Genomic DNA, 13,818 nt, shown 5'->3' on the forward strand with positions numbered 1-13,818 from the left:
TCATGGTAGTTTATAGTCCTCGTAATTTTTAGTCTCAGTAATTTATATGTATTAATAATTTCTACTGACTTTTTGTACTTATATACTCAAGTGTAAATGGTTCGTGACAATTCTTTATGTAGAGACGGACAAAGAGATTACATCAGTGCACTCCTTGTGATTGAAAGACAGAGGTCAAAAATGGGTTTTCATGCCTTTTGTTCAAAGACAAGGTTAGCCACGTGTAATTGCATGCAATTAGTGTTCAGGCGCAATAAGATAAGATCTGAGACTGTTTATCTTTGAGAAGGCCTTGGACAGTATGAGCTGAAGCTGTTTATTCTTGTTGAGGGTTGAACTTTTGTGAACTTTGCAAAAACGCTCGAAAAAGTCACAGCAAAGGCAAGTATAACTACCTGACAACAACCCCAGAAGAGAAGACATTTGGATGAATATATATGTGCCACTGTTGTCTGATATTCCAAAGTGGATGCGAGCATCTGCCTAAGTGACATACTTCATACAAACATCAACAACCTGAGAGGGTCAATGTGAGTGATCTCAGGGAGGTGCGGTCTGAACATTGACTGAAGTCCTGACAGGTTGTTGTTCACCCAAGGATGGGCTCTTGCACGTGGAAAAATCACTTGCTCGTCTGTGAGCATATTTGTGGTGAGCAACGATACTCAGTAAAGAAGTCTGATTGCACCACACACTTACTCTGTGCCATTGTGTAGCCAGAGTAAGACCAGAACCTGGATGGAAAGGGCTACACACTTCATGTGCAAAGCAACTTCTAATTTTCGAGACTTCCCCACTCTTCTACTAGCCTAACTAGAGTTAACAAAATGCAAACCTTGAATCAGAGATAGTAGGAACTGCAGATGCTGGTGAATCCAAGACAACAAGGTGCAGGGCTGGATGAACACAGCAGGCCAAGCAGCATCACAGGAGCAGAGAGGCTGACGTTTCGGGCCTAGACCCTTCATCCCGCTCCACTTTGGCTGTCCACAGGACTTAAACAGAAGATTGGCCCTAGCTACCAGTACTGTCATGATGGCCTAAATGGCTTCCTCCTGCACTGTAGCCTTTCTGTGATTCTGAGCATATTTAATGATGAAACAAATTTAAATCAGTTCTGGGGATAAGGTAGGTTAATGTAGTTTTGGATTCTCATTGAATTCTGATGAAGGGTCTAGGCCTGAAACGTCAGCCTCTCCGCTCGTATGATGCTGCTTGGCCTGCTGTGTTCATCCAGCCCTGGACCTTGTTGTCTCAAAATGCAAACCTTAACTTCTTTCAGAATAAGATCATATGCTCAGAATGTTAACTGGTCTGCTGTCCATATAAATGTAAGTAAGATCATAAGAAGGAGGAGCAGAAGTGGGCCATTTACCCATCGAGTCTGCTCTGCCATTCAATGAGAATCCAAAACTACATTAACCTACCTTATCCCCAGAACTGATTTAAATTTGTTTCATCATTAAATATGCTCAGAATCACAGAAAGGCTACAGTGCAGGAGGAAGCCATTTGGGCCATCATGACAGTACTGGTAGCTAGGGCCAATCTTCTGTTTAAGTCCTGTGGACAGCCAAAGTGGAGCGGGCTGGAGACATGGAGCAGAGCGGCAGAAGACCAGAGCAGAGCAGGCTGGAGACCCGGAATGGACTGGGGACGGTTGTTGGACTCGGAACTGGTGCAGGCAGTCAGTGGCTTGTGAGGCCAATCAGATCACATATGGAAGTCCCCTGCACTGATCTACTGACATGTAATGTTTATCTGTAATCTGTTTATCTGACTGTAATATTTATCCTTTTAACTTTATTTCTTATTTTCTACCTTATACTATGAATCGTTATAAGATAAAGTTACTTTTTTCTTCATTATTTCTCTATTTTACAGGAGGTACGGTTAGTAAGTTTGCAGATGACACCAAAATTGAAGAAGGTTTCCTAAGATCAAGATGGGATCTTGAACAGATGGGCCAATGGGCCAAGGAGTGGCAGATGGAGTTTAATTTAGATAAATGTGAGGTGTGCATTTTGGAAAGGCAAATCAGAGCAGGGTTTATACAATTAATGGTAAGTTCCTGGGAGGTATTGCAGTGCAGGTTCATAGTTCCTTGAAATTGGAGTTGCAGGTGGATAGGATAGTGAAGAAGGCATTTGGTATGCTTGCCTTTATTGGTCAATGCATTGAGTATAGGAGTTGGGAAGTCATGTTGTGGCTGTACAGGACATTTGTTAGGCCATTTTTGGATTACTGGCGGCGCGGTAGCTCAGTGGTTAGCAGTGCTGCCTCATAGTGCCCACGACCCGGGTTTGATTCCATCCACGGTGACTGTCTGTGTGGAGTTTGCACATTCTCCTCATGTCTGCGTGGGTTTCCTTCAGGTGCTCCAGTTTCCTCTCACTGTCCAAAGATGTGTAGGCTAGGTGAATTGGCCATGTTAAATTGTCCGTAGTGTTCAGGGATGTGTAAATTAGGTGGGTTATAGAGAGATGGGTCTGTGTGGGATGCTCTGAGGGTTGGTGTAGACTTGTTGGACCAAAGGGCCTGTTTCCACACTGTAGGGATTCTATGATTTCCAAGGATTCTGGTCTCCCTGCTATAGGAAGGATGTTGTGAAACTTGAAAGAGTTCAGAAAAGATTTACAAGGTGGTTGCCAGGGTTGGAGGGTTTGAGCTATAAGGAGGTGGAATAGACTGGGGCTATTTTCCCTGGAGCGTCGGAAGCTGAGGAGGCCCATAGGGAGGTTTATAAAATCATGAGGGGCATGGATAGGGTAAATAGACAAGATCTTTTCACCCAGGGATTGGGAGTCCAACACTAGAGAGCATTGGTTTAAGGTAGGAGGGGAAAGATTTAAAAGGAATCTAAGGGGCAACTTTTCCATGCGGAGGGTGGTGCGTGTATGGAAGGAGCTGCCAGAGGAAGTGGTGGACGCTGATACAATTGCAACATTTAAAAGGCATCTGGATGGGTATATGAATAGGAAGAGTTTAGAGGAATATGGGCCAAATGTTGGCAAATGGGGCTAGATTTATTTAGGATATCTGGTTGGTATGGACAAGTTGGACCAAAGGGTCTGTTTCCATGCTGTACATCTCTATGATTCTATTTTGTATCTCTAAGATACTTAGGTACTTTGCACCTAAGATGGCGTCATGAGAAGTGGCATTCTAAAGTTTTTACTGTACTTCTGTACTTCAGTACATGTGACAATAAACCTAATTGTAATTCTATTCACCTATACTCTTGAACGTTATTATCCAAAAAAATCATCCAACACCTTCTTGTATGCCTCAATTGAACCTGCCCCCATCAAAATTCCAGGCAGAGCCTTCCGTACTGTAACTTATCGCTGCGTAAAAAGCTTTTCCTCACATCATCCTGTCCTTGTTTTCAGATCACTTAAAATCTCTTGTTCTTGTTAATTTTCAATCAGGCACATTTTCACCCTATCTACTCTATCCAGGCAACTCATGAAATTGAAAACGTCTATCAGATCGCCTCTCGGCCTTCTTCTCTCCAATGAGAAATGATCCAAATTCTTCAATCTATCCTCATTACTGAAGTTCTGGAACCATTCTGCACTCCAATGCGTTCACATCCTTCCTCTTTTGCAGTGCCCGGGCTTGCACACAATACACCGACTGAGGTCCAGCAAGTGTCTGAAGAAGGGTTACTGGACTCAAAATGTTAACTCTGTTTCTCTCTCCACAGATGCTGTCACACCTGTTGACTTTCTCCAGCAATTTCAGTTTTTGTTTCAGATTTTCAACATTCATATTTTTTATCCCTAATAGCAAGTGCCTGTTAGGACCATAAGAGCCTGATTATTGTTTTGCATTATTTTTGTTAGTTGCAGACCTCTCACTGTCTGTAGATACTGCATCAAGCTGGTGGCAATTGCACCCAACGTCAAGACCCAATTTACTTACGGATGGGCGGTGCGATACGCATGCGCAGAGTCGTTGTAGTTCCTCCGAGCGCCGTCCTTTAGTGTTTCAGGCGGGAAGAACTACAACCCCAGAATGCACAGCGCTCGGAGGGCTCCGGCTGGTGTTGAAGGAAGAGTTGAGAGCGTTTGCACTTTGTGCTGCTGAAGATTTCTAGTGTTTCAAGCCATTCGCAACAATACGATTAAAAATGGCCTGATTGATCATTAACGGTAAGTGAGCACTTTATGAAAATTAACAAGAACAAGAGATTTTAAAAATTAGTAGCTACAAGTACTTAAAAGGAATCTGAAAGATTAGGGCGTTGGCTACAGGGACCATATTGGCTAAAGGTCAACTTTGTACTTCATAAGATATTTCTATTTCCTGTACCTCAGATTCCTTTAAAAACTAGAAACCAGAGTTAACGTTGTAAGTCCAATGAACGTTCTTTAGAACTGCTAGTTGCTAGGAAAACGTAGCATTTACGTTGGTGACAAGGGGTGGGTGCAAACAGAGCCCAGAGGGGAGGGAGTTGGGCAGACGTAGGGATGGTTGATAGTAGGTGAAGGAAGAAGAAAACCTGGTAATGGGGCTAATGAGCAGGTGAAAATCGGTTGGCTATGCTGAATGCAGCCCATGTCTAGACAGAGCCAGGGGTGCATAAAGGACACGGAAGAAGGGGGTTCACGCTGTAAAATTATAGAACTCAATTTTGAGTCCTGAAGGATGCAGGGTCCCCAAGTGAAAGATGAGATGCTGTTCTTCCAGCTTACACTGAACTTTGCTGGAGCACTGCAGCAGGCCCAAGAGAAAAATGTTGGTCAGGCAACATGGTAGTTTGAAGTGGCAGGTAACTTGAAGGTCGGGGTTATTGCTATGGACAGAATATAGGTGTTCTGGAAAGCAGACACCCAGCCTGCATTCCATCTCCCAATGTAGCGGAAGCCTTTAAAAGGGTTAGTTCCTGTATTATGGCACTGCCATCGCTGATGCTCCCACTAACATCATTTGGCACGTTACAATGGACTAGCAACTGAACTGGGCTAGTCACATTATTGACGCTACATGAGTGGGTCAGAAATTGGAAATTCTGCACTGAATAACTCACCTCCTGTCAACAGTTACAAGCCAGGATTGTGGTGAGTTACTGTCCACTTGCCGAGATGAATGCTGCTCCAATGATACTCAAAAAGCTCAACACCATCTAAGATAAAGCAGCCCACTTGATTGGCTTTCAACATTCACTCCCTTCACCGCCGATGAAATGTGTACCAGCAGGGAAAGTTTTTCATTTCTATTGGGTTGTGTCAACAATCCACTCTTTGTAAGGTAGTGTTGCTCTGAAAAACTTTTTACTTATCCTTACCTTTTCATGGATGTGAGCATTGACCTTTGTTGTCCTTTCCTAATTCCCATGATCTCATGGCTTGCGTGACCATTTCAGAGGGCAGTTAAGTGTTAACCATGTTGCTGTGGGTTTGGAGTCAGAGGTACGCCAGATGAGGCAAGGATGGCATATTTCCTTCCCCTAAGATGTGTTTACACCACAGTCGATGATGGTCACCGTGACTGAGACTAGCTTCCAAATTCAGATTTTTGTTTGTGGAATTTAAACTCCACTCGCTGCTGTGGTGGGATATGAACCCATTTCCTGAGGGCATTACCCTGGATCTATGGATTGCTAGCAACGTTCTCTCTTTATGGTCTCTCAGCTTTATGGTCTCCCCTGACGTCTTGATGTTCTTGACATCAAGAACATATCGGAACTGACAACAAGACTCCTAAGACCACTAGGAATCATGGTGGCCCACAGCTATTCTGCGGCAAACACTTACAAGGATTAAAGACCCCATTTCCACAACATGCAGAACCAACGTAGTTTACAAAATACCATGCAACAACTGCCACAAACATTACATCGGACAGACAGGAAGGAAACTAGCATCAGAATACATGAACATCAACTGGCAGCAAAATGGCATGACGAACTCTCCTTAATATCGGTACACTAGACAACGAAGGCTATCAGTTTAACTGGAACAAGGTAACCATAGTAGCCCAAGCCAAACATAGACACGCACGGGAATTCCGAGAGGCATGGTTCTCCACCCATAATGCAATCAACAAACACATAGAATTGAGCCTCATATACAAACCCATACAGACCAAAACTGGAAATCTCTCAGCTCACCGTAACATACCAAAGAGTATAAATTCCAAGTGGAGTAGAATAACACCGCTTCATCGGAGGCTCCACTGATGATGGCACCTGGCATGGTGACAAAACGTCTGAACGAGAACAAGCCAGCTCGGCAAGCAAGTCAACAACCTCACCAATATCTCCTTCCTGTTCTGTTATGCAAGCAGTTTACAATCTTCTATTTTAAGTTAGTTGTTGAGTTTTGATAATTGACTGATCTATTTACATAGGATGCAGAGATTATTTACTCCAAAAGTAATAAAACCCAGATTTTTTTAGGGTGAGAGAGATGTCAGTTGTGAAGGCCCTACATTGAGTGCTGTTTCTGGAAGATGGACTGGTTACTTAAAAACTAGGCTGGAAACAGTGTCTTAGAAGTGCAAAGAGTGCGCTAAGATAACTCTCGACCAACCTGTTCCTTTTAAGGACTGAAATTGACACACTCAACAATCTCATCATGAAGCCATTTTTGTATTAGCAAGTGCATTCATTGTCATTAGTTCACAAATTTAAACTTGAACCCATCCGACATTCTGCTGTGTGTATCCCAAGTCCCATTTCTATTGTACTTTCTGATCTACATTGGCACAATAGAAATGGGCACCAGCATGAGCGCATTGATGTTAAATAGTTCTACGGCCTTGCAACATCCACGCCCTGCCGCCAAAACAAAATCTCTTGTAACTTCTCCTGACTGTCCAAAGCCTTCACATCATACACATGACACAATTCACGAATGATATGCAATAAAATCCATTCTCCTGGTTAAATGCAGCTTCTGCAAGTATTTAATATCATCCAACTGAAGGCAAAGCTGCCACTGACAGATTGGAGAAGCCTAGCAAAGCAGAATGGGAAAAACTCAGGTCTGAGAGTTTCATTCATCATGGGATGTCTGACTAGCAGGCAAACTAAGGTTTTATTGCTCATCTCTAGATCCTGTTGAGGTAGTGATGATGAGCCATCATGTATGCTGCAATCCAGATGCTTTAGTATGTCCATAATACTGTAACAGAGGAGTCCAGTTCTATTCAGGATAAAACAGCCTGCTGCATTTTGGCACCAATTCACCCCTTCACCACTGACGTAACATGACTGCATATCCTATAAGGAACTCTAGTAACTTAGGCTTCTTCAAGTGTAAATCAGTGAAACCAAACTATCTGGAACAACACCCTGGTAAATCTTTTTCAGTACCCTCTCCAAAGCCACCACATCCTTCTAGTAGTGTGGCAACTAGAATTGAACACAATATTCCAAATGTGGCCTAACTAAGTTTCTATAAAGCTGCAACATTACCTACCAATTTTTAAACTCAATGCCTCGGCTGATGAAGGCAAGCATGCCATATGCCTTTTTGACTATCTTCTCCATCTGCGTTGTCACTTTCAGTGACCTGTATACCTGTACACCCAGATCCCTCTGTCCTCAAACATCTGCCTCCAATCTTCAGTTCCTGCCTAATATTGTTGTAATTAGCCTTCCCCCAATTTAGCACCTTCACCTGACAACTACACCTATCCTTATCCATCAGTACCTTAAAGCTTACTGAATTGTGATCACTGTTCCCAGGCTGCTCCCCTACTGAGACATCAACCACTTGGCCAGACTCATTCCCCAATACTAGGTCTGTACGGCCCCTTTCCTAGTTTGACTATCAACATACTGTTTCAAGAAGCCCTCCTAGATGCTCCTTACAAACTCTACCTCATCCGAGCCCCAAGCACTAAGTGAGTCTCAGTCAATATATGGGAAGTTAAAATCACCCACGACAACAACCCTGTTACTTTTACATTTTGCCAAAATCTGCCTACGTATCTGTTCTTATCTCCCGCTGGCTGTTGGAAGGCCTATAGTAAATGCCAAACATTGTGATTGCACCCTTCCTGTTCCTGAGCTCTAACCGCATTGCCTCGCTGTGTGAGCCATCTGAGGCAGTACAGCTGTGATATTCCTTTTATAGCCCCCTCTATCCTGCCTGAAACATCTGTATCCTGGAACATTAAGCTGCCAGTCCTGTCCCTCACTTAACCAAGTCTCTGTAATAGCAACAACATCATAATTCCAAGTACTAATCCAAGCTCTAAGTTCACCTGCCTTACCTGTTACACTTCTCGCATTGAAACAGATGCACTTCAGTCCACCAGACCCGCTTTGTTTCGTAACCACACCCTGCCTGCTCTTCCTCTGAGTCTTACTGGCCCTATTCTCTCATTCCATTTCAGTCAATTCACCTTTGCTTTGGTTCCCAACCCCCTGCCAAGCTAGTTTAAATCCTCCCGAGTGACACCAGCAAATCTCCCAGCCAGAATATTTGTGCCCCTCCAGTTTAGATACAACCGTCCTTGTACAGGTCCCACCTGCCCTGGAAGAGATCCCAATGGTCCAGATATCTGAAACCCTCCCTCCTACACCATCTGTTTAGCCATGTGTTGAGCTGTACTAGCCTCAATGGCACGTGGCACAGGGAGTAATCGTCAGATTACAACCTTGGCGGTCCTGCTTCATGCTCCTAAGTGCATCCAATTGCTGCTCCAACCTATCTCTGCGGTCTGTGAGGAGCTGCAGTTGGGGACACTTTCTGCAGATATAGTCATCCGAGATACTGAAGTGTCACGGATCTCCAATATCTCATAAGTGCAGCACTTAACCCCAGTGACTGACATTCTATCCCCAGCCACGTGGTTTAAAAAAGTTTATTAAACACTTATTCTTACTTATCGCTGCAAATAGCCGAGGTAGGTCTTCTCTCACTCATCTTCCTAGGAGGCTCCCTGGATCTCTCCCTTTCCCTTTGCTTTTGGTCCTCACAGTGGAGTGCCTGGTATGGAGGGCATTAGCTATGAGGAGAGGTCGGAGAAACTTGAGTTGCTCTCACTGGAACAACGGAGGTTGAGGGACGACCTGATAGAGGTTTACAATGTTAATAAGGGCATGGACAGAGTGGACAGTCAGAAGCATTTTCCCAGGGTGGAAGAGTCAGTTACCAGGGGCCATAGGTTTAAGGTGTGAGGGGCAAGGTTTAAAGGTGATGTACGAACCATGTTTTTTTACACAGAGATTGGTGGGTGCCTGGAACTTGCTGCGGGGGGAGGTAGTGTAAGCAGATACTATACTGACGTTTAAAGGGCATCTTGACAAATACATGAATAGGATGGGAATAGAGGGATACGGTCCCCTGAAAGGCAGGTGGTTTTAGTTGTGACAGGCAGCATGTGGGTGTAGGCTTGGAGGGCCGAAGGGCCTGTTCCTGTACGATAATTTTCTTTGTTTTCTTTGTTTGTTTTGTAACAAGGACGTTACTAACAACTACAGGTTTCCCTCCAAGTTACACCCATTCTGGTCTGGAATTATCGCCTTTCCTTCTTTGATGGAACTGTGGAGCAGTATCAAATTATGTTTTACCAATTTCAGTGATATTTTTTGAAGTGCTTTAGGTTTTACCATATTAATGACATGTAAATTTGAATTAACTATGATATATGTTGAATTTTGTTTTTTAAAGCCTGCCGCTACGTGCTGAGCAAGATTGGCAGTGTCTTAAATGGGAAGGAAAGTCCATCCTCTGCTAGCCAATCCAAGGCTCCAGTTAGCCAGGTCAGAGGTGCGGATTTCTCTTCATACATTACACAAGTTGCATACCTTCTTTTCTTAGCATCATACAAGGATAAAGTCTGTTAGCTAATGTCAACTATTGTGATAGAGTCCTACTTAAATATATTAGAGGTCAGTTAGCACAATTAGCTTGATGGCAGCTTTGTGCTACAGAGTGATACCAACAGCGAGTATGCAATTCCCTGTACCCTCAGAGGTCACCGCGACCCCTGCATTCTCAACTTCACCCCTCACACCCGCCTATGGAGTGGTGACCCTCCGGTTGCAACTTCTGTAATGAGGAAGCAGCCCATGGTTCTCCGGGACAGCGGCAACTTTGACTTTGCTCACCTATTGCTTCCTAAGAGTTAATAATTTAGTATTATCTCTACAGAACTCTTTATGAAGCTGTTGCTACAGCAGTGACTTTGTCTGTCTGAAAATGGATAAGCAATTCTAAACAGCCAGGGAGCAAGATGTAGATAAAGGTCACAGCGCTTGTGCTCCCAGAATGCAGAAAGGTCACTATACTGACATCAGGAAGTCATCTGAAAGATTGTATAGTATCTAAGTAAACATGTGGAAAACTGAAGAATGGTTCTGGGAGATGAGCGGAGCTGGAAGAAATTATCCTGAAATCTTGGGCCCCTGTCCTGTATTCATTGGATAGAAGGATTTGAAAAGGTGATTGATACAGAATAAATTACTGGCCCCTAGAAATGAAGTGCATTTATAAAATCCTTAGTCGGAGGTGAGGCTTGTAAGGTAGCTGCCTTCTTTAGGTGAAAGATGGAGAAAGACCAAGGGAATAGATCCTAACACTTCAGCTAGAGAGTGGGATGCTACATTCACAAGCTGCTGGGGTCAACTCACTATACTAACCATCCATTCATCCTTTGTCAGTGAACAGTCAGTTACCACAAGTTGTATATCTTTCCTATCTAAAAGCTAATTAACTTAAAATTACTCCCAAAGAGTTAACTGTGGTTACTGAATCCTAAACCTTCCTGTTGAATTGACACACCCAGTCTTTACATATAGAACATACCAATAAAAATGGGCTCAGTTGTGATAACTCCTGTATTAAAACAAATATCATTATTCCTTCCATTTTGGGATTTGGGACTACAATTACCCAAGACAGGCATATGACTATTTGTAAGTCACTTTAAGGTGGTTTATTAAGTTTGTTAAGCAGCAGTTTAGATTTGATTCATTAATTTAACAGACAACTAAAGTACTTGTGACAATCACTGATACTAGAGAACAAATGGACATTGGCATAGGACGTGTTAATCTCATTTAAGTTATGAAGGTAACATCTTGTTCTGTAGCTGAAGTGTAGGAAACTCTTCCCTGGGTCTTTCTCATCCTCTTCTGATCCATATTCTACCTGACTCTGAGCATTTGGTGATATACCCCATTTCTAGGGGCTGGTCATTTGTATTTAAATCCTAAAGCCATTTAAATCCTTCTAATGAATAAAAGACAGAATAGTCCAAACTTACATTATGCCAGAAACATCATAATTTCTTTCTAAACGCTTTGCATTGATAATAGGGTACACCAGACTCCATCTTACTAACTTCCGATGTCAACATGGAAGCCTGACCCAAATGGTCTGTACGTGCTCAGGAACTATTTTTAGCATTGACTGTTTATTCTATTGCAAAGAGAGACAACGCTTTCATAAATTCTTTGCTACACAGTTCATTAAGGAGACCAACAGCTTACTGATTGCGTCTGCAGCTTTGAAGATCTTAACATAGAATCCCTACAGTGTGGGAGCAGGCCATTCGGCCCAATGAGTCCAAACTGACACTTCGAAGCACATCCCACCCAGATCCACCATCCTACCCTATCCTTGTAACCCTGCATTTCCCATGATTAATCCACTAACCTGCACATCCATGGACACTATGGGCAATTTAGCACGGCCAATCCACTTAACCTGCACATCTTTGGCCATTTTTTCTAAATTGTGATGCCCTCCCCTGCTTTCTCTTTATCCATGTGTAGTAGTATTACTAATTGGTCTGAAGCCCAGAGCTTGAGGTCCTTCATCTGACAACATATCCATACTTGTCATTGTCCAAGAGTTCCCGTATGTTACAGGATGCACATTTGATGGTTCCAACACGCCCTGCTATGCTTCTACTTTTTTTAAACTCCTAACTAATTATAATAGAAATAAGCTTCACTTGACCCTGCTCTGGACAAAACAAAATAATCATCTGTTAGCAATTAGCTCCTTCCCTTTCCTTCCCTTATACTGACATCACCAGGGTGTGTTTCAACCTCCCCTGCTAATATTTACCTGCAGATTCTCCAAAAAAAGCTATGCTCAGGATGTCTTACAAATTGAGCATATATCTGTTATCTTCAATGCACGGTAATGATGGTTCTGCAGCACCAATGGTGCTCCTTGTATGTTAGATCGTAGTTAATTATTTGCTTGAACCATAGTTGACTATTGCAATCTATCTGAAATGTATAGATAGCATTGTGGAAAAGCAGAGTGCAGATTAAAGCACCAGCTCGATTCAGGGTATCTCCAGTGGCACCTGTCCTCCAATGAAGGATTTATTTGACCAGACGGAAATATGATAGGACAGATTGTTGCCCAAGCGTCACTTTTCACAACTGGAGCAAGAAAACCGCTCTTTTTGCATTATTACACTCTTCATCAACAGGATGGGTGAACATAGCGACGAGGTGAGGAAAACTAGATTGTATATTTTATTGAGGAAGAGGATTTTGAAAATGGCTGGAAGGTGTCTAGTCAGAGGAAACTGATGGCCATGAAGTAAGTCTGCATAGGATGTACAGGGCGAATAGCTTACAAAATCTTTTGGTTGCAAAAAGTGATTGTAAATGGAAAACAAGTTTTGTATTTGTATAATGCCACAGTGATAGAGGGGTTCTCAAAGTGCTGCACTTGGAATGAGTTATTGTTCTAGAATTTGCTGCCATTATGCAGACAGTTTTATAAACTTTATTTGTCCATTTTTCTTTTCCCAGATGAAAAGTACAGTAAGATAAACTCATCACCGGATGATGACCTATTGCCAGAGGCCCTGCCAAAATCAGGGCCTGTAATTCAACAATGTGGGTCCTGAGGTTAAAGATTGCACCAGACTAGCCTATTGGCAATCCAGACTGGTGTATTATAGCAAAGTTCTGGTGAACGAGTCTACCATGGCAGAGAATGAAGACGTGCTCAGCAACTCACTGACTTGTGAGATGAGCACCTCTGAAAAATACTTGCTATGTTTCAAACCTACCCTGATTTAAAAATAAATCATGCTTGATGATAGAGAACTTGTCTTCAATGTGCAAATACAGCCAAGTAGTAACTTGCAAACCACTTCTTTAACATAGAGATGTTCAAAGTGTTTCACACCAGCATTGTTAAATAAAATATGACACCCAGCCATATGATGAGATATTTGGACAGGTAAGCAAAGGTTTAGTCAAAGCCCTATATCTTAATGAGTGGCTTAGTGGAGGAGAGCCATAGGAAAGCAGTGAGGACATAACCAGAGGAAAGATGGTCTGAGGAATTGTGCTATATCTAGCAGCTGGCCCTAGAGGTTGCAACAGATAGCTTTTGACTCATTGTTTAAACTTGATATTTTTAAACAATCTGTTCAGGGATGTTATTACATAACTCTGGAAGCAGGTGGGACTCGAACTGGGTCCCCTGGCTCAGAGGTAGTGACATCACCACTACACAAGAGCCCTAATTTGAAACTTTTTTGCTTTTCATTTCTAGAACTGTTATTATACACAATTGTACAGCTTTTTCCCCCCATCTCACCAAATTACCCATGGTACCTTTCATCTGAAATCAACCACGACAAATCACCCGTGTTTTCAATTAATCAATTTACGTGCAATTCCTAGCAAGGGCAACGCAGTGTCAGCAAATGTGAAGGAGAGGTAGGCACAGGAGTGAGTGAGGATTGACATTCTACAGATGTTTTAGTAAACAGCAAAGGTAATGGATTAACGTATAAAATCTGGGCTGATACTCCCAAGACAGCACTAAGGGAATGCTGCACAGTCAGTGATGCCACTTTGGTTGTGTCTCTTTCC

At 42.8% G+C, this 13,818-nt stretch overlaps 1 protein-coding gene and 1 long non-coding RNA gene across 2 annotated transcripts in view; one reads left to right on the plus strand and one right to left on the minus strand.

The window, feature by feature from the left end:
* LOC109932013 (cytochrome P450 2B19-like) overlaps nucleotides 1–13,818 on the minus strand; it is a 104,798-nt gene that overhangs the window by 54,285 nt on the left and 36,695 nt on the right. The gene's annotated exons all lie outside the window — the stretch shown is intronic.
* On the plus strand, nucleotides 4,008–13,036 carry LOC109932014. The gene is made up of 3 exons (XR_002260855.2): nucleotides 4,008–4,156; nucleotides 9,632–9,730; nucleotides 12,742–13,036. It is a non-coding gene; the product is annotated as an uncharacterized LOC109932014 (long non-coding RNA).

The sequence above is a fragment of the Rhincodon typus genome, chromosome 35, assembly GCF_021869965.1.
Source record: "Rhincodon typus isolate 14 chromosome 35, sRhiTyp1.1, whole genome shotgun sequence".
In the NCBI taxonomy this organism is placed as follows: domain Eukaryota; kingdom Metazoa; phylum Chordata; class Chondrichthyes; order Orectolobiformes; family Rhincodontidae; genus Rhincodon; species Rhincodon typus.